Raw genomic sequence first — 20,828 nt, 5'->3', positions numbered from 1 at the left:
ACATTTTTGTGTTTAAAACTCTTAAAAATATTCTTTAATCTTAAAAGTAGAATATTATAATATCCATTGTGTGGAAAAAAAATTCTGGAAGTCTGAAGTGGTACATGTAGTCACAGAGCAAATAATGGAAAAAAAAGTTGTGATGTGTGGAATTAAAAATGTGGTAATAAAACTGGTATTCCTTCCATGCATGCAGGTGACTTCAAAAACGTATTTTCTGAGTGTACTTTTGTATGTTCAGATAAATCCACTCTGAACTATTTTTCTTAAGTCAATGTTGAGGTACATGTCAGCAAGCAATTAAATACTGGTTTGATGATTTCAGTCAACTTCTGTGCAACTTGCAGTAAGTATTTGCAGTACTGTCAAAACGTGTGTACCCACAGGACGTGAAAATTACATTAATTTAATGTAAATCTAAATCACCGATTTTCATGTGAGACTAAGAGACTAATTGAAATTAAACCTTTATTATTAGTTGAATTAAGTCAGTAAGAGAGATACCAACTAATACCTGGGATTGTGGAATCTCACAGCTAAGAAATGTAATATTGGAGCACTTTGAAGATCTGTGCAGCCTTGCACACATCAAGCAACAAATTTGCTCATTTGCTCTAAGTGGTTAAAGGATACATTTGAGGCCTTTTCAGTGTAGCACCTTAAGGAAGCAATGTGTGTATGAGGACAAAAGCAATAAATTTAGGAAACTGCTACAATGTACAGCAGCATTACTCCTATAAGAAATAGTAATTTTGCATGTTTTACTTGTGCATTCATTAGCTCTGTATGTATCATTTAACATGTAAATATTTTAAAGTATTCCAAAGCTTTCAGAGCCCTAGAGCAGTGGAAAAAGTTGTATGAGAGAAGTACTGAAGGATTTGTTGTCTCCAGGAGTTTGCTTGAAGAATTGCAGGTTTAAGTGTTGGAGGAATGTTCCTTCCTTGTTGGTTAGTTTCATCCCTTATCCTAGAAGCCTGTAAGCACAGTCCTGCACCTGTAGTGATACTGCTAAACTCCATGTCACTGGTGAGGTGCCCAAGTGTTTGATATCATTATTTATGAGCAATTGAGAACAAGGACTGTTTTTTATGTGATTGTACAATATTAATTCTAGTTATGTTTTGGAAAGACTATGTGCTCACTTCTTGGTACTTCAACTTGCTTAGACAATTTAGGTTAGAAGTTTTACAGCAAGAAAACTGTGTTCAACTCAAAATGGAAACAAAATGTTGTTAATTTTGTTGTTACAATACTTTCTTTTTCCTTAGAGATCAGTTTCTCTTATTAACCGCTAGGGATCATGACCAAGAAAGAGAAACACTGTGCTAGACATTAAATAAGCACTTTCTGAAAAGATGACGTTATTCCTAAGAAAGCAGATGGTAGGTTGTCTTTTCTTATGCTATTACAGTATTTGAACCTGTTTTTAAAATGTCACTTGTATGCATATTGACATCTAAATGAGCAACACCTTCTTGTTCCGGATGAAGAATGAGTGAACTGTGTTTGTCGTACATCTCCCTTTGGGAAAGATAGGGCAAACCTCATGCAAGGACTGACTGCAATCAAGTGAAAGGGACTGGAGTGGCTATTCCTTGCCTGAAATACAGACAAATCTGAGATACATGGATAGGGCAAGCAGAAAAATAGGGAGTATCTCAGGGTATGGATATATCTCAGGCCTTCTAGGATTTCAAAAAAATAATAGCCTAATTTATGTTTTTAGGAGTGAACTGTGCAGGACTAAGGCACTCCTCAGTTAAACCTGCGTTGATCGCTTTTTGTTTCCAAGAAGTTAAACAAGAAGCCAGAATGCCATGGCCTTTCTGGAGGAGCTGCTGTGAAAATTCAGTACTGCTGAGGCATCAGTGTGATCTGTAGCGTAACATAAGCATAACTGAGTGTCTGTCAAGCATCACACTTAGTCTGGGCTTTGTACTTTTCCTCAGTAAAGCCACAGTAGTTTGGTTTGTTTATGAAGGTCTATGATGCTTTAAAAGTAGCAGGAGTGTTTTATAGGCCAGAAATAGAGCTTCAGAGAGTGTGTTTCTGAAAATGGATCAGATGCTTGATCTATTGGAGTTTTTGAGACAGGATACTTGGAATTTGTAGAAATTTGGGTCCTCTCCTGTTTACTTCTAAATATGGTTTAGATAAGATACCTATTGGCAGTTTTTACCAGCCATCTGCAGAAATGATCAGCTAGAGTTTTAGGCATTCTTCTGAAATAATCTCTGCAGGCAAAATCAGTACAATTTTGGCTTTCCCAAGTGCTCCGACTTGCACTTCTCTGACATCCTTCTTCTGTCTTTTGGTGCTGAAATATCCATGGCACTAAAACATAAAAAAAAAAAACCCTGATTTGGGCTCAGAATGAGATTAATATACAATTACAGAAAAACTCAAAACACTTCATACAGCTGCCACTCAAATATACGTGCTGCCGTTTTGTTTCTCTGTCAGGTTAAATTTTTTTTTTTACCTGAAGTCTGTTGTGTTGTTTTTGCTGGTGCTGAATTGCTGAAGCTGTAGCCTTGTTTCTAGGTGGGAAAAAAACCCTGCGTGTTGACCTACCTAGCAGTACAAGGAAACAAAATTAATTTTGGCACTATTTTAGGCCTGCAGAGCTTTAACAAGAAACATGCATACACCCAACAGATTGGACTCTTGTTTCTGGATTTTAAAGTTTTAGTCCCAGAACACATTCCAAACTAGGCAGTCTCTGTGTACTGGGTACTAAGAAATGTTCCCAAGTTCAAGTAGTTTAAATGTGCAAGCTGTCTGATAATGCCAGTGTCCATCAGGAAAGCACTTCATATTTAAATTTGGGGCCTCCTATTGAAAATTCTATGGGAATATTCTTCTGATGCACAGTTATGAAAAAGCTATAAAGTGCTGCTGGCATATCGTCCCTTTTTCTTTTTTCTTTTTTCTTTTTTTTTTAAATAGGGACAAACCTAGCCCTATCAGTCTTAAAACTAACTACAGAGATTATATGTTTTCTTTTCTAGATAGTCTTAAAAACACCCTGATATGCTAACTTTGCGCTGACATCATGCAAGTTAATGTCTATATCCAGGCATTGGTAAATAGACAGTCTCCTTAATGTTTTTATGTAGTACTACTGTTACTGGAGCCACATTTATAGCCTGAAAAAAAGCAGGTTACAAAAGAATCCCTCTTAGCTGCTCCTTATTTCTTAGCCACTTAATTAAAGCCTGTGAGATGAGCAGAGTCATCCTTTACAAAAAAAAAAAAAAAATTCCCCATATTACCTGCAATGGACCTGTAACTATTGGCTTGCTTTGTTCCCAGCCTTTTTACAGATTGTGGGTTCTGTACCTAAAATTTCTGTATTAAGACTCTAAAGTTAAAAGTATCTACTGTGCAATATTTTCTCTGTATGATTGAGTGCAGAACTTTTCTGTCATTAGCACAAACTGGCTCTGTTAGTATCACATTCTATAAAGAAAACCATTTACAAGAAGTTATTCTATAAGGTAAATGTCTGTGGTCTTCCTCTCAACTGTAGAAGTCCTTCTATATTTCAAGAAGTATCTTGATATTGTTAATAAATTCCCCTTTTTAGATGGAAAATGAAAGCATTGGTTATCACTTCCCAAAACATTTGGTTCAGGAGATCTATCGATGGATCACTTGACGCATAATATTAAGATACAGAAAAATGACATTATCCTGATCATATCTTAAACAGGAGGTAACGTTAGCCTCACTCTTCAGAAGATGGATTTTTTATTTTCAGATAGTGAAAGCATCATTTTGAATTTACTTCTGCTAGGTTGTTTGCATGGTTACTATGGATTCCCCCCTCTCAAATTCTGCTGCATTGTTTTGTTTCTACATGGAAGTCAACCCTTTCTTAACATTACCGTATGTTATATTTGAAACAGTCAGAGCCACGCAGTGACTTACTTGGCCATTCAAGACCTGTGGTATGACCTTTATCACACCCTCATATGAGGCGGCAATCACCACTCACTTTGCAGCAGCCTTGCAGTCTGGTGGACCCCCAGGATTATGTGTTACAGTGTGCTTTGACAGCTGCTCCACAGGCCTGAACCTGAGACATACAAATAGGTATTAGCAGTGTCTAACATCCTAGCCGTAAAATGATGGAGGTATGCAACACAACCTGTGTTTTATTTCAGCCTTCAGTTTCTCTGCTTTGCTGGAGCTTTTTGTGAGCATAAATTTTTGCTGAACTTTTCCCAGTCAGTTTTAAACTTTTTACTTAACTATTTGTCTTATTATTTATTTACATGTTAATATTACTTACCTATTATTTCTGTGCCTATTACTTGTTTCTCTGCTGCTTGTTTCTCCTTCCATTTTTTTTTTTGTTGTTGTTGTTTCATTATTCCTTGGCTTCAGGATTGCCTCTTCTGTGAGGCACGTACTGCAGTGAATGCTTTCCTACATAGAAATCCCAGAAGCATTCAGGATTATTTTGCTTAGCTAGGCTCATGCCCCAGACATATAATCTGTTTTACGTTTTACTTCAAGCTTCATGTTCAAATTAAATTTAAAAAACCCACAAACCAAGAGGTTTGTGCTCAAAGATCTATTGGCTAAATTTGTGGGCTTGACTTTGGGTCCAGTGGGTTAGGATGTCTCGAATTCAGTTCTGTCTTCTGCCCTATTGAAACTGCTGCAAGAAGGACCCGCAGTGGCTGCTGAAGAGCTTGCTTACTGTGACTGATCTTTGAGAGTACTGGTTGTGTGTTTTCACACTCCTTGTCTGCTTTCTCTCTTCTTCCAAGGCCTCAGGCAGATGATTCTGTGATTCAATGGTTAAGAAACTTGAATAAATTGGGGCCATTCCCACTCTTGCCCTGCTGGGATTCCTGCAGAGTTGGGGAGGGTATGCAGCCAGGGAGTGCAGTACTCCAGAGAACATATTTCAGCTTAATTTCCTGGGGAACACCGTTCCATGCATGTGTACAAATGTACAGAATTTAATCCTAAGACATCTGTAAGTACCTTGTGATGTGAGCTTGCATTTGTCAATGTATTTCATGTTGGATGCAAGGGTGAGAATAAATTTGCATTTAAACTGGGGTGTCATGCTGGTCTGCTCCAAATTGATAGTTTAGGATGGTTTTAGTGGACAAGCCAACAACTACTCGCTTCCAAGAGGAGCTGCCCTTTTAAAGATGGTTGAAACAAATTGCTTGTAATGGCATCAGGTAAGCATTGAACGTACTTCCATTGCAAATTTTGAGAGTTACGCTGAAGGAAGTATTTGCAGTTATCGGGGAACCCGCCATTTCCAGCAGCGGTCGGCTGGCTGAGGCTTTGGCAGAGGGATGTGCCGCAGCACAACATGCAGAGCTGTGCCGCAGCAAAGCTCAGCTTGTTGATGTAGCTTTTTATTCCGAGTGGTGACACCATAGCTCTGATATCTGCCTACTTGTGAGTATGGGGTACTTGTAAGAAGAAAAATAGATGGTAGAGAACGTCGTGTTTATCCAGCAGCTGACTGTAACGGGCTCTTAATTTTGGGTCCACTTGGACACCACTGTGTAAAAATCAAAGATAAGCAGATCTTTAGAAGCCTAATTTTAATGACCAGTTACCGTGTGTTACTCCGAGGAGTTTAGCAAGGCGGACGGAGCGTCCAGCCTCCCTGGAGGTGGCTGAAGCTGTGGTGCCGCTGGCCTGGCTGGGTGGCTGCTGGAGGGCTTGCTCTCCGTGAGCCTTCCCGAACTAAAGGAGTTTGACAGCTTTTCGGGAGGAGAATTGAGTGTTAAATGAAACGGGGTTTTCACGATGAGATTTTTTTGCATTTCCTGTGCCAATCCTGAGCTTTTCGCTGTTTGGGCTTTTCCTGCTTGTTGCGTAAAAAAAAAAAAGAGAGAGAGAGTACGGTTCCCGCCCGGGAGCATGCGTCAGGGAGCGCGCCTCCTGTTTACGGAGCGCGGCTCGGCGCTGCCGGCGGCGGCGGGCCCGGGAGGGGGAGCTCCGGTCTCTCCCGGCAGCCTCCCCGCCGGGAACCGCGCCGGGCCGGGCGGGGCGGCCTGGGCCTCGGCCGGAGGTGGGCCCCGGGGTCTCCGCGCGGCGGGGAAGGGGCCGCTGATGGGGTTTTTGCGGCGGGGTCCGAGCGTGAGTTTGGGTCGCCGAAGGCCCTGGGCTGGTTTGGCGCCGCTGAGGACGAGCGGCGCGAGCTGCCTGTTGTAGGAGCCGGGCGAGGTGGTCGGACACAGCTGCCGCTGGAGAGGAGCATCCATAGCTTTAGATACCTGCGCGGCGTGGAGGGAGGTGGCATGTGTCCGAGGGCGGTCAGCAGCTCTTAGGGTCTCCAGGGCGGCCGAGACCTTACAGGGTGCGAGGGCACCGTGACAGCTGCCGCCCCGCGCCGGGAGCTCTCCCCTGGGCCGAGCCTCCTGCTGCAGCGCCGCGCAGCTCTGGCCCGCCTGCCCCGCTGGGGCTGGAGACCTAAAACCGGCCTCGGGGTTCGTAATAACGGGAGCGCGCAGGCCGGCAGTAGATATGCGAAGGAGCGGGGAGAGAATACTGGTTCATTACTTCAGCATAGAAGGACAAAACAGATTTAATTAAGAGTATTTTAGACTCAGATGGGGAAGTGCCAATACTGAAACTTCAAGCAAAACCAGAACTTTGACCCTTGCTTATCTGCACTGTGATTATTTTTTTTTCTCCAACTATGTCAGCAGGCTGTTGTGCAAATACAGTAGCTCGTGTTGCTTACGGTCTTGGAACCTAATATAGTCTGTGATTTTATTTTTTTTAATCTGCATAAATTACTGCAAATTTTTTTATCTTATGAGCAGACTCTAAGCTCCATTTGCAGCCACTTCAGAAAGGTTAAAGAAGAAGAGAGGCAGCTAGCTAGAAACTTAGATAGACCCAGATATGCAAAGAAGTTACTGTAATTTCTCCCTTTTGTATAGTATGTTCTCTGTTTTGCTCTGCCACATATATTTCACACGTGACAATGTGGTAAAAAAATTAGCGTGAACTGTGTCTGATACATTGGTAATAGGTAGTATTTTAGAAACACGTAATTCATAAGGGCTTTTTAAATTTCATTAATAACATGACAGTGGTACCAAAGGAGTTTAAATGCAATGTGCCACTGTAATGGGAAATGGCTGACTGTTGAATTAGCAGCTGTCAACTTTTTTTTTATGGACTGCTTTATATATGTTCCATAGAGCTTTTTAAATAAAGAACAAGGCAATTCTGAGCATGTGCTTTTGGAAGCTTTGGTATGATTCTAGATCTGTAAGTTTAAATTAAAAGGAAGTGAGTGCTTTCATGATACTGAATTATTCTTTAAATACATCTGATGTCTCTCAGTGTGTTCTTGGAAAGAGAGGGATTACCTGCAGGTTTTAAGGGTTATATAGTATCAGGTTTAATGTTGGCATTACCGCTTTACCTCTGCTATGCTGTCGTATGAATTACAACTGAATTACTTGCTGTGCATGGATTACAGCCTCGCTCTGTTTGTACTGATGAACTTAGAAGGAGAAAAACTTAAAGTTCTGTATCTCCATTACATTATTTTTTAAATGTTTATAAGTATGAAATCTAAGTGATGCTAGAAAACTTCATTAGACTTTTCAGGGGAAAAAAGAAAACCTAATTGTTTATCTGAAACCAATGACATCTGATGGAGGTGGTATCTGTCTAAATCTGTGAAATACTATGGCTGTTAAATGAGCTCTGATTTCTGTAAAGCTAGAAATGGCCTGAAGTACCTGACCAGTATTACTTTATATTTAATTAAAATACAAAACTAGCATAGAATAATTTGTTTTAAACTTGCTATGTAACAGATTTTGTCAGGTAATTATGGAGAGGAAGACAGAAGTCATACAAAAGTAGTCCATATCACTACAGTATTTAATAATTTTACAGTTAACCAGGAAGGAGGGGGGGGAACGCGTGTAAGATTTGTAACTGGTAAATTGGCATAAAATTATTAAAAAGAGAGAAGTCCGTTATACAGAATGAATCAAAATTGCTTCTAAAAGCAGATTCAGTAAGCCTGTTTCAATGTACTGAATCTACAAGGCTACATCTGGGGGCAGCAATACACGCTGTACTTGCAGGACAAGAGCAGCCTATTCTAGGAAGCAGTTGCTGAAAGACTCAAGGTTATGTTATACCATGTGCCTGGTCTCTATTCCTACCCTGTAATACAGCTGAGTATTAATACCAGGTTGAAGCCAAAGGTGAGCCAGGAATGTTTTGAAAGAGAGGAAGAGCAGAAATAGAAATTGCATCTCTGATCCGTTGTATGACTGCAGCCATAACATGCAAGGCCCGATGCCAGCTACCACTCTTTGCTGTGGGGCCTTCAGGTCATAAAATGTCACCTTCCTTTTTGTAAGTGCCACCTCTGAAGTTCTCTGAAGTGTTTCACAGTCTGCAATCAAATCCCTGGCTAGAATTGGTATCTTGGGATGGGAGGAGCAGTAATGGAGTGGAAAGTTTATGTAGGTGCAGTTCATGTGTGTGTGCTTGACAGGTACACGGCAAATTTACCTGGAAGTTACAGGCTGAAATTTGCTGTGCAGTAGCCTCTAGGAAGGGGAAATACCTTGAGTGTCTTTCCTCAAACCTTACAGCAACTGAGACTTTCAGCAGGGCAATGAGGTAGTGCAGTGGTTTTGCATTTATGGTCTTTTCTAGTTTTGTGGGGCTTAGAGGGGAGGAAGGAAGTGTTGACCTAATCGTGTTACAGTAAATAACAGGTGAAAACTTTTAAACCTTTCGTTGATTTGAATTGTTGAATGTTTAACAGTCTTTTGCTCCCAGTTATTTACACTAATTGAGTATTTCCCTTCTAGTGCTTGTGCTGCTGTCCTCGTTAGTCTTTATTCCAAGATAAACACCATACATGAGACCTGCAAATACTGTACAGCAAAAGATACATTTTCTGTTTCTGTTCTCTGAATGTTACATCTTCCAAAATATGTTAGTCCCTAATAATGATAATAAATTTCGTGTCCTAAGGTAAAACAGCAAAGACAAAAAATAAAACTTTTGTAATTTCACTGCTATCACCTTTTAGGCAGGAGACATTTAGGGATGTGAAATGTAAGGAGAAATAATAATAACTTAATCTGACAGAGTTCTCTGGTAAGTAATATCTATCATAGTGAATTTTGCTTTTGAACTATTATTTTTCTTTAGTTACTTTTTCAGACCTTAAGCAACCTGGAAAGTCAAGGCATTTGGGACTAGGGAGAAGGAAAGGAAGGATAATAAGGTTGTAGATTTAGGACCTGCAGATTTCTGCAAGTGTTACGATGATGTTCTGATGAGATAGGTAGCCCTCTTTCTCTACCTCGTCCTGTGCTCTGTGACCCTCTGTTTCTTGACATCATTTGAAACTACTTGAGCAGTTTTCTGGTACACATTGTGCTCTTCAGTGTAAATAAGCCTTTTTCTCTCAGTATTTAGATACAGTAGGCAAATTCAAGGGGTGATAGCTCAGGCATGGTTAGTTTTGGTTCACTTGTTAGCCATTGCTGGTTAAATGCTGTACTGTCTAGCTACCAATTGGCAGACTCAGCAAAAAGCTTTAGAAAAGACTTGCTCTGTGATCCATTTGCCAAATACAGAGTTCAGTTCCTCCTCTGTAATCAAGCTGGAGTCAGCTGATTATAGCTGAGATTTTTCATGCCAGTATCCTGCTTGTTGTCCTTTCCCTGCCTCTTTGGTCAAGTGACTTCCATTGCTGGAAAAAAATAAACTGAATCTCAGACTCCTCCAATTTAGAAGTATCTCTTGTTTAAATAGTAGAATTTCTTTCAACTATAGCAGCGTCAATTTGATGAGGAGGGACAACTTTCAGAAGAGTCTAAAGAGCATATAGTCTCTTCTGGAGTTTGCTATCTCCTGACAGATGGAGAAAGTTTTCAGCCCTTCAGCATGAACACAGATAGTCTGATTCTGAGGAAGCAATTGGCAGGTAGGAAATATAATGTTGGATTTTTTTCCGTTTCCTTCCCTGTCTATCTTTTTATTTCACTGTCAATCACACTTCTGGCATTGTGGCTGGGAAAACAGCTTCAAGCTGGTTTGATAGTGTCTCTTGCTGTGTTTTTCTTACAGTTAGGAAAGCACTTGTGTTTAAAGTTTTCCCTTATTTAGAATAGCTGGTTTAAATCACTTAAATGTAAATCATACCCTTGAGTGGTCTCACAGCTCAGTCCCTCTGCACAGAGGCCATCCCAGCTGTATTTGCGTTTATTAGTGTTTGCCATGCTGGCTGGCTCCTGCATTGTCACAAGTATCTTGTGCTTGTCTGCACCGAGCTCCCCAGCTCTCTGGCATCCAGGAGGAGGTCGCAGCCCTGACGCAGCATGGCAGGAATGCACACAGCCAGCTCAGGCTTGACACTGTGCCTGAGTTAGTAAAACTTCTTGGGACCCAGAGCACAGGGGTAACGCTGCAAGGCGGTGGCTTCAGTTGGAGTCTTTGCCACTTGCCCCAGTGCTTTTGCTTTTGGAAATGTCATACAGAGACAACCACTGAGCCTCACTCTAGATTTGAAAAAAAAAAAAAAACAAAAAAAAAACTTTAGTCTTATGCTGGAAAAAAGTTGTTGCGTAATTTTTGGACTAACGGTCCCTAGAAGTATAGGAACATTTGGACGGAGTTGCACCTAGGCCAATGAGCCCAGCTGGAGCTGATTTGTTTCTGCATCTCTGGTACAGATAATCTGACCATGGATAATTGAGTGTTGACTCTATAAATAACCAGCTTTGAAATCCTTGTCTTAAAATTGTTTTCCCTTCTTCCTGTTAGCTTCCAAGCTTACTCCCCCTGTAATAATTTCTTGTCTGACCAAAGGCTACTTGTCTCTTGACGAGCAGATACACTATTCACTCTTCCCACCTGAAGTGACGCGTTACACCAAGCATGGATGAAACCAGGTTCTAGCACTATAAAAAGCCAGCTAAGCCCTGGTAGGAAATAATCATCCTAATACGTTTTACCTATGCTCCAATTGACTCAAGTGTTTTAAATCAAAAACAACTGATACACATCAAACATTTGATACCTTGGAAAGATGTTTATTGCATGCTGCTTCTCAGAGACCTCCTGTTGCATATCTAGTAGTTAAATGTCTTCAGTTAAAATTCATTCCTTCCTGTGGACTTGCTTGCAAGATGTACTTCTAATGGTCTTGGGTTGTGTGCTTACTGTCCATGTTAAAACTCACAAGAATTGTTGTGAGTTGAGCTATGCCTTGTTTTAAGGAGAAGCAATTTTTTTGTTCTTTCCCTCAATGAGCTTATGTAAGTAATTATAGAAAGTAATTAGAATGCCTTATAGGAAAACTATCCCATGTCGTCAGCTGGTGAGCATCTACATAGTCTTTCCTAAAAGTCTTTCTAAAATATAGTCTATATGTGCTTCTGAGAAGATTCATAGAAAATTGGAACCACCTGTACTGAATGACAGGTTGTTCAAGGCATTGGAAGTGGTAGGAGGGAAAGCTGAATTGCACAGCTGGGCTGTCACAGCTGTGCCATGCTGTGGAGTTCGTGCACCTTGGTAGGTAGTTGTACTGGAAGTCGTCTGTCTCTTTCCCCTGTGCCATTCCTGCCACGTTAATACATGACAGAGGCAACACAAGTGCACATATAGACTTGGAATGCCTTAAATTCAGACCCACAGTCTGATCGCTGTGCGGCCTTGGAAAATACCTTTCTACACAGCATCTGAAACACTGGCCATGCTTCAAGAAATTTTGAAGTCTGAATTTGTTATTGATTGTATAGTAGCTTGAAAAACCTGCGTAAAGGCCCATCTGAAAGAAATCTTTTATATAGGTAGAACAGGCATTTAAAATTGTAGACATGCAACACTCCCTCCCATTCAGGGCAATGGTGGGAAAGCTGTTAGTATTATGAACAGGTGAATTGTTTATCCAAACCAAGTAATTTGTAATACGTGAAGTTTGTTGCAGTGAAGAATGGTTAAGAGGTTCATTCAGAGGCAGAATACGAAGTAGTTGTCACTTGGACTCTCAGAGGTTGATTTGTGTCTATTTCATTCATGTGCAGTTAGGTCTGGTTTTCTCTAGTTTGCACTGTTAGGAGTCATAAATGATGCAAGTTAAAGTAGAAATTGTCTTTTTAGATCTTAATTTGCTTGTAAATATAGAACTAAAGATATTTTTACAGGAGAAGAACAGATAAAAATGCCCTACAAACCCATTTTTTGTATTTGGGTATGTCTTTCAGTGTTGTCTGTTCAGTTTTGTTCTACAGAAGGTTGAGAGTTTTGTTTCTTGTTTGAAAGAGCTCTTGTATATAGTGAGCAAAACATGAACAAGTGACCTCTTCAGGAATTAGTTTGCACATTCACTTTATTATTTTGCACATTCACTTTGGAGACTGTATAGTAGGGGATTATCACTTGTGGGTATTCCTGCAGCATTCTAAATAACAGATTTTTTTTTTTTTTTTTTTTTTTTTTTAATCTGTGGCAAATAAGGTGCCTGAAAGATGAGTTGAACTGATTTATCTAAAGTGTCTGGAATGAGGAAATGTTCTGCACTGACAGTTACGCTGCTTTTGTAGCAGGGTTTAATAAAGCAGATTTAAACTTAAATGTAAGCTCATTCAGTTTTCCAAACAAAACAGTATCCTTAGTTGGGCAGATCTGTTTAGTTACCTGGATTTTCAAAAGATGTCAGAATATTCCAAGGGGATAGCTTTGAAGCCTGGGAGTATCCATGAGGAGTGGCAAACACAGAAAAGCAAGTAAAAAACTTCATATATGAATTTTAACTTGAGTTTCCTAAAAGGTGATAATTATTATAATAATGATAGTAGTAATAATAATAATAATAATAGCAATAAACCTTATGTGATTATACCAATTTTGTCTAAGAATTTTAAACTCTTTTTTTCAATTTGGCTTCAAAAATACGAAGTTTCAGCAATCCGTGAAAATCAGCAACCGTGAAGAGACACCTTAATTACGGTGCCCCCAGAGAACAGTATTTCATGTGGCAGTAGCCTTCTTGTACTGACAGTTGTCACACGTGTACCTCCAGACCAGCCAGAGTTTATCCTGTCTTTTGTTGCAGGGAAGCAAAGGACTGTGGATATGGAAGGGTGAGGGTGCTGGGGCAGAGAAGCTCAGGGTAACAGAGATGGAGCAAATTTAGGGATTAAACCCACAGACTTTTAGAAAAACATTTTTCATTATTTCTTTGCTTATAAAATATCTTGTGAAGAAATGTAGTGTTTCACCAGATGCTGATTTTGGATCCCAAATAACAGTTAGAGCTGAAAAAACCAGAAGGTTTAAACAATAGATTACATACCGGTCCTGCAAAGCTATTATTCTGGGCTAATTTCAGTAAAGTCACCGGGTTTGTACAGTTTCTTCTAAGGAACAATAAAATGAGCTGGCAATGTGTTATCTTGATATTGAATAAAATCTAGCATGATATTATGCACAAAAGCAGATCAAGAACATAAGTCTCCTAAAAACAATAGCTTGTCTCAGAGTCATAGTACAGCATTGTTTTTTGCCAAACCACCCCAAATAGTCTAATCTCACTCTTCTGTGGCTTATCTTTTCTTACCTGTGAAAAGAAATGCTGTTATGTCTGTCTGAATTAAGTAAAGCATTAAAGAAGTATCATTTTTCTGTAATAGTTTTATGATAGATGAGGGGAAACCTCTGATGATTTCCTAAAACAATAATGTACATAGATTACTTTTTTGTTATTGTTTTGTAAATAACATTAAAGATGGAGATAGAGATACAGTGAAATATTTTAACTGATAAGTATAAGTAAGTAAAAAAAGAATGTATATCATCAGATGACCTTGAATGTGAAAGATCTGCCTGAGGAAACAGGTCTGTTACACAATACAGAGTGTGAGAGGATGACAATACAAAATTTTCCTCTATTTGCAGCTGTGTGTCTGGAGTAAAATTATTTAAGTTGAGTGTTTGAAGGAATGAATAGGTGAGTTGCTTTTAAATTTGTATATTTAGTAAACTAGAATGCTATTCCTCTTATTACCTTATCACATTTCAGTGTTAAATTAAAAGATACTTTTTTTTTCTTACATCGGACAAATAGCCAAATAAAAAATTTCTTTTCACATATAAAATAACCCAGAGAATTCTGATTTGTCAGCGGTGCTTACCTTTGCTTGAAGGAAAGTACTGTTGCTTGATTGCTAGAAATATTTTAGCATTTCACCTGATGTACCTGCCCTAACTTTACATTTCCTTGCTTTGAGAACAAAAATGGTGGAAATACCATTACCACTGCTCAGCGGGTAATAAGGTACCAGTGCCAAAGGATGGTGAGTGCTGTCCTTGTGGTGTAAGCACCAGACACAAGGTGTGAGATGGTGTTTACCTCAAACACTCCCAGTCACATCAGGGTGTCTCACTGGTTTCATGTTGGACTACCAGCGTGTCTCTTCCAGCAGGACGGGAAATTTCCATGCGTAAGATCTCCTTGCTTTTATTTGGTAGAGTGTCACTCAAAAAAACGTGTACACAGCATTCTGTTATTTCTTTTTTTCCCTAGAATTTTTCATAGAATCATAGAATAGTTTGGGTTGGAAGGGACATTTAGAGGCCATCTAGTCCAAGCATCGTGCAAGGAGTAGGGATGTCTCCAACAAGATCAGGTTGCTCAGAGCCGCATCCAACTTCCACCACCTCTCTGGGCAACCTGTTCCAGTGTTCCACAACCTCCTTGTAAATTTTTTTTTTCCTTCTATCTAGCCTAAGTCTACCCCCTTCCATTTTAAAACCATTACCCCTTGTCCTTTCACAACAGGCCCTGCTAAAGAGTTTCTCCCCGTCTTTCCTGTAGGCCCCCTTTAGGTACTGAAAGGCTACGATAAGGTCTCCCTGGAGCCTCCTCTTCTCCAGGCTGAACAGCCCCAACTCTCTCCGCCTGTCCTCATAGGAAAGGTGCTCCAGCCCTCTGCTCGTCTTCATGATCCTTCTCTCTGGACCTGCTCCAACTGGTCCATGTCCTTATGTTGGGGGCTCCAGAGCTGGACACAGTGCTCCAGGTGGGGTCTCACGAGAGCACAGTAGAGGGTGCGAATCACCTCCCTCGACCTGCTGACCACACTTCTTTTGATGCAGCCTGGGATGCGATTGACTTTCTGGGCTGCAGGCGTGCATTGCCAGCTCGTGTTGAGCTTCTTGTCCACCATCGCCCCCAAGTCCTTCTCCTCAGGGCTACTCGCGATCCATCGCTCGCAGTGCATTTTTAGTCTTGCTGAGCTGAGAAATGTGTATGACTTACAGTAGAAAATTCTCGGTTTTTCCGTAATAGCAATGTGTCAGGTGGCAAATGCTGATTACATGTGTGGAATTGTGTCGTTACAAGAAGTGATGAATTCCTACTTAAATCTCCAACTCTTTTTTTTTTTTTTTTTTTTTAAATCAAGTTAATACTCTAAATTATTAATATCCCATTTTATAGCTGAAGAAACAGGCCTTGACACCATAATTAAATCTAGGTCTTCCAGCTCAGGGATGTGAAGACTGATGTTGTCACCGAGGACAGGTATTCTCTCTTCCGTCGTTTTCCTGTCTCTAATACGTCAGTGATACCTTGCAGCTTTGTCTTTAGATCTCAAAATCCTTGCAACAGAAGGAAAGAGACAAGTACCCAGCAGCTTCATTTTACATTTAGTGTAATTAATCACACTACTTGAAGCATTTTTTTTTGCTGTGGTGGAGTTCTATTTGACCCTTTTTTTCTTTTTTTTCTTCTTTTTTTTTTCTTTTTTTTTTCTTTTTTTCCTTTTTCTTTTTTTTTCTTTTTTTATTTTTTCTCTTTTTTCCTTTGTTTTTCTTTTTTTCTTTTTTTTCTTTCTTTGTTTTTCTTTTTTTTTCTTTTTTTCTTTTTTTCTTTTTTTTAGTGCTTTCTACTGAAGAGGAATGGAAGCGTGCTGGGAAATGCTGAGTATGTGGCTTTTTATGGAATTTGTCCATCTTAAGAGATTTGACCACTTAAGAGTAATTTAGTGATATTCTAGAGATTATTCCTTCTGTCTCTTACAATTATGCTAGCAAAGGGCAAGTTATCCCATAAATACAATATTTTAAAGGAAAACAGCGGGTTCATCCTACTGTGTTAGACAGAAACACCCTCCTTCTTTCCTGAATCAAAAAAGAAAAAATGCAGTGCCTTCTTCTAAATATACATTTGTAATTTTTACCACTTTTAATTTCGCACTTTGGTTCATTTCTGCAGTTACTTGAGTTGTATCAACAATTACAAAAAAAAAAAAAACCAAAAAAAACCAACAACTCCGCAGCCGTTTTCAGCGCTTGTTGTTCTTGGCACAGGATCAGTTCTGGTGTCCAACTGGTAGGACCTGAAACCTGGTGCTTAACAAGTGCCTGTAGTCAAAACAGTTGGTGTGTGCGAGCAGTGATCTGGTATTTGCTGCAGCAGGTCATCTGCCTGATTTTTTACCGTGTGCAGAATACCTAATCACGTTGCTGTGCTTCTGTGACGGCATCTGTGGCAATGTGAATCGCTTCACGTTCCAAAAGTACATGTTTACAGTCGTCGTAGAATCAGATTAAGTTGGCAGCCTGCTCCTCTCTGTAAGTGGCTCAGTTTACATTTCTTCTTCTAGCAGGATGTTTTGCATAATTTTGCTGATCCTACTCACTTGTAGACTTTGTGAAATGGAGAATCGTTTTAGTGGGTTTATGTCAGAAAGCGAAGCTGGTGTTTATTGTAAATAAACACCAGCTGAACGGTGGTTATTTTAGCACTTGATAATTTCCCAATTATGTCATTTGACCTGGAATGAAGCTTGCGATTGTTGAGCTGCGTTTTATGCAGTGGATCAGTCCGGGGGTTTGAGCTGGCAGTTTATTTCCTTTGTCAGTTTACAAGAAGTATCAAAATGAAACCGACTGTGCTGTTTCCTTTCCAGTGCGCAGTGCTAGAAGGGTGGAACAGTTTGCGGATATTATTTCCAAACTTTTTCAGCTGGACTTGGAATACTGTTTTGTCAAAAAAGCTGGTAAAGTTATCCTTCGGTCTTGCGACGTTATGCTGTAGCTTGCTAGCGTCAAATCCAAGATTATTTTTGCTTAACCTTTCGTACTGGATTTTGTTAGATTTTTTTCAGACTGTAGCTGCAAAATGAAAGTGCTTACAAGGTGTTTATGAACTCCTGTTATGAACCAGCTGCCAGTTACTGCAGGATGACACGTTTCTGCAAGCAGTCTAGTTGTTCAGTTTTCTGGTTGCTGGCTGTTGCTTTTCGGGCATATGTGGGGTTTTTTTCTGTTTTAGTTTTATTAGAATTAATGCCAAGTACATTTGCAAACTTTGAACTGGGGATCAGTACAAGGTGGCAGGTTTCACTTACTGTTTACTGAAATTGTAAGTATACATTGCTCAACTTCGCACAGTGAAGGGCTGTGCAACAAAACACCTCAGGAAATACTGTAAATAGAAAAACTGTAATTTGTGCATAGGTGGTGTATGGAGTTACCGTAAGTAACAACTTCATCTCATCCACAGTGTGATTCTGTTCCAGTAACGTATCACAGTTTTGATGAGGAGATACTAAACTTCATTACCATCTGCTTAAATACTGTAAATGGGGAATAACAAACAGTGTTCGCATTGTGTGAGGGGCAGTCGGATAAGTTAGTTTATGCTATTTTAAGTAAAAGGGCTATGAACTCAAGGGTTGTGATGAATACAAGTTTAAAGGGAGTTTTCTTATTCTGTAACATTTACTAACAACAAATAACTTTCTTACCTTTCTGAGTATTAGCAATCGTATTTTGTTTGTTTTTACCAAATCTAATGCCAAGCTATCGTCCATAACACTGTGTCTCTGAGTTATTCGTAGATCAACCCAGAATTGATTTTTGCTTTAGGCCTCTTGAACGCAGGAAGTCAGATCGTGCTAAACGAGAGTGATGTTTCAAAATGACTGGTGCTGACTAAGTTCTAGTGTCTCTCCTCTGACAACGTTAGAGGGATTTTTTTGTTTTGTTTTAACTACCTGTAAAAAAAAAATACTGAAAGACAAAAGGCAGATCTTTTATGCTGAAGTTATATTATGACTTTTTTTCCTTTACAATCCTCTGTGTCTCACCAGTGGAGAAGACACTAACTGTGGGCAGAAGCTGTTCACTTGGTGAATTTTGAGTAGTGCATATTGGGTAAGAATGGATGTAGGTGGGATATGCTAAGAAATGTTTTTTTGTTTGTCGTGCACAGTAGAGATATTTGCAGTTTCAGGATCATATAAATATCTTTTTGGGTACAAAACTACTGCAGTCCACCTGGAAGCACACGCTTGGTGTTTTACTGGTAACATATTTACTTTTGTGTTGTTATCTGTAAGGTTTGCTGTGAGCTAAGTGAGTGCTTGATCTTGTGTGAGAGATTTAAGGCAAAAATTTGAGAAGAGACTTTCTACTCAGAATGTGGTTTTGCCTCTCTTTCCCACACACTGCTGTGGCTCTGGAGCTCATGTTGCCTCTCTGTTGCTTTGCTTTTTTGCTTATGATTAGAAGGAGATGTGGCGTTTCCTGCAAAACAGCTGCTAGTATTCCCTGGTGACCAGTCAGAGAGGATCCAGTGGAATTACAGATTCAAAGGCAGACCTAGAGGTCTTTGGCAGCTGCAGCAGAGTTTTTGGGGAAAGGTAGGGGGTTGCATTGTGTAGGATGCAGGGAGAAGGATTAGAAATTGAGTACAAGGGCATGAAAGGGAAGCTCTGGAGATTCAAGGACTGTTAAGTCTCCAGCAGCGTAAGGACATCACATCTACAAACAATTCAGATTTGGCTGAGAAAGTTGGACTATATCCATGTTTCCATAGGACGTGGAGAATCTCCTGGAACGGTTTAAGAACATTCGCAGTGCTACTGATGTAGAGTTTGCAATGCACATGAGGATGATATGTAGTGTTGGGCTTTTAGACTCTTGCCACTAACTAGAAAAAATAAGTTATATTGATCTGAAATTGATTCTTTAGAAAGTGCAGTTAATTCAGTGAGAGAGTGTTAAACTTTCCTCTGAGATTAATGTCATTAATACAGTAAATGTTTGACAGCAGAAGTCACATGTTGCTTGTCACTTGCTGCAGTGGCTGCGCCGAGACAGCTGAGAGGTTGCAGAAGGATTAAAGTGGTAAAGAGGATTGTAACTTTGATTGTGTTCTCTCTGCTCTTGGATTTGACAGCAACTGGTATTTAGAAACAAAACAATATGTGTTTATTTATGTGGAGTGTTAGCACCCATTTGGAAGTATTTAAATGAATCCAAAGAGTCCTTTTTCATATTTTAAACTTGAGCATACTTTCATAGCACTGCAGGCTTCTGCAGAAACTGAAGTGCGTGTAGAATTTAGGTTAGTATCTTACGATTCATAATTGGTTTTCTAGTTGCCTTGCAGGATTTTTTTCATCTTTTAGGGGCAAAAATCTTCATTCTACTTTAGGTTCATTTATGTCCAATGCCTGTGCCACTTCTGTATGTAATAGGGACAGCCATGTCCGCAGTTTTGTGTGTACGGGTTCACCTGCCCTGCTGGATCTAATCTGTCTACTCATGAACTGCAAACGAGCGTAGAAATTTTTACGTAGATGACTGCCTGTCTCCCAAATGTGTTACTTTGTGAATATCTAATTTTATAATGACTATTTGATGTGCAAATGCATTTTATTTACATATTGATTTATTACTTAGGCTGTATAATAGCAGATTTCTGTATTGTGTGTAATTCCTTGTATATGTGTAAAATACGAATAGACAAATTAGTAGAAACTTCTGAAAAACAGATGTGATCAGGAAACTCAGTTTAATAGAGGAGCACCACTACCCTGTTTAAAGCAGTTGATTTTGACAGCTGACAATCTCCTTGCTTTGTCATATATTCCCATTATTTCTCCTTGAAACTTACTGCCAATGTTGAACTCTGATTCACTACCATGTATGTAGTAAGCAAGGAGGAAGGCAAGAGGCAACCTAACAGTTCTTGAGAAGGAACATATCAGTATTTAGTTATGATTTATGCCCTCACCATTGAGATTTGTCTTTGAGGTTTCACGCCTTCAGCAAGCCCAGCCTTGTGCGGCCTTTTGCCCAGCTCAAACAGTGGCTTACTGCCCTCTTGGAGGGGAGTTACTCTTCCAGCTTTCCACAGTGACCCTACCTGCAAGGTGTTGGTGCCTTCTCCTGCTGACACTAAAGTGACATTTGCTTACACAAGTAAACGTGCAGATTTTACCCGTCCAAACAGCGTCTGAGAACGCCAGTGGTTGTATGGCACTGCCTGTGTACTTCTTCCTCCTATGTGACTTTACAGTGGTCATCATTTCCATTTTGCTTCTAGGAAGTTTCAAGAGAAGCTGGTTAATGCTGATAATTCTCAAATATGTATCAGAGTCTGTCTAAAACATGGAGGACTTTCTGTAGCCATGTTTTGGGCAAAGAGGGGAGTTTGAGGAGGTAAAAGGAACCGCCAAATATAGCAGTAGGTTCCGAGCACAAGAATGACCACCGATCTGACACAGATAAAATAAGTAATCTTGTAAACTTCTCCTTCTCTATCTTTTAAGTAAACATTTCTTTAAAATAGTGAGATGCACTTTATTATATTATCATAACACAACAGTACCTCTTCGACTGTTTTCTATGTTACGTTAAAAATCCAGAGTTAATGTACTGATTTGCTCTCAGGAATTAATCAGTTGAGACAGTTTTTTAGGGGAAAGCATCAAACATTTAACTTGGGTAAAAATTCAGTGCAAAAAGACAAAAAATAACTT

The 20,828-nt window shown here is 39.7% G+C and overlaps 1 protein-coding gene across 6 annotated transcripts in view; it reads left to right on the top strand.

Annotated features, from left to right (window-relative positions):
- The window catches only part of ATXN7L1 (ataxin 7 like 1), a 120,617-nt gene that overhangs the window by 64,393 nt on the left and 35,396 nt on the right, over positions 1-20,828 (top strand). Inside the window, exons 1-2 of one of the 6 annotated variants that reach the window (XM_086746404.1) lie at positions 16,428-16,626; positions 16,965-17,054. The exons of 2 other annotated variants lie outside the window; for them this stretch is intronic. The gene's annotated coding sequence lies outside the window, so the exon portion shown is untranslated. Of the gene's footprint in view, positions 1-16,427; positions 16,627-16,964; positions 17,055-17,321; positions 17,420-18,149; positions 18,214-20,828 lie in introns of those variants that run through there. 3 more of the 6 variants (XM_086746421.1, XM_010130246.2, XM_086746430.1) reach the window with 3 other exon arrangements.

This window comes from Chlamydotis macqueenii, chromosome 1, assembly GCF_036417535.1.
Source record: "Chlamydotis macqueenii isolate bChlMac1 chromosome 1, bChlMac1.mat, whole genome shotgun sequence".
In the NCBI taxonomy this organism is placed as follows: Eukaryota; Metazoa; Chordata; class Aves; order Otidiformes; family Otididae; genus Chlamydotis; species Chlamydotis macqueenii.
Note: the sequence above shows the minus strand (reverse complement) of the source record. Positions and strands in the feature narration are given on the sequence as shown.